At 48.0% G+C, this 527-nt stretch overlaps 1 protein-coding gene across 1 annotated transcript in view; it reads right to left on the bottom strand.

Moving 5' to 3' along the window:
* LOC119585026 overlaps window positions 1-442 on the bottom strand; it is a gene marked incomplete at its 3' end in the record, with an annotated part of 97,470 nt that extends 97,028 nt beyond the window's left edge. The window contains 1 exon segment of the mRNA XM_037933643.1: window positions 1-442.
* Window positions 443-527: the final 85 nt, after the last annotated feature.

Below are 527 nucleotides of genomic sequence, written 5' to 3'. Positions count from 1 at the left end.
CTTTCTTATCATGCCTTATTGGAAGGAGAACTTTTGCCTTTCACGAATCCGACGACTTCATTCTATGAAAAATTTATCACACTAAAGTTTTCTCCACTCTCTGTCATCTCGATTTCCCGCCCGACGGTATCACTCTGCCAGCAACACCCCATCCACATGGCGAGATGTTATGTCGCTCTAGAAAATCCGTACGTGTTGTTCAATTGATGAAGCGAATAAACAGAAAATAAATAAAAATGTATATCTGCCGACACAACGTTTATCGTTTTGCCTTCTTATACTTTCTATTCGGATGAAAACAAAAAGAAACTTCGAAAAAAAAAGACGAACATAAGCCGAGTCCAAGAGAGAGAGGAGGGGGAGCAGCCAGGCACGAGGCTGCGAGCGAGCGAGGGACGGACTGCGATAACCCGGCTTCCACTGCCACCCTCTCCAAACCACGGCAGGAGGACAACTGAGAGCGCTCGTGTGGATTCCCCTCGTTATTCGGGCCCCAGGGAGGGTCCGGGTCGGGCTGGCTCAGAATA

Source organism: Penaeus monodon, chromosome 19 (assembly GCF_015228065.2).
Source record: "Penaeus monodon isolate SGIC_2016 chromosome 19, NSTDA_Pmon_1, whole genome shotgun sequence".
NCBI lineage: Eukaryota > Metazoa > Arthropoda > Malacostraca > Decapoda > Penaeidae > Penaeus > Penaeus monodon.
This window is presented reverse-complemented; position numbering and strand designations above follow the sequence as displayed.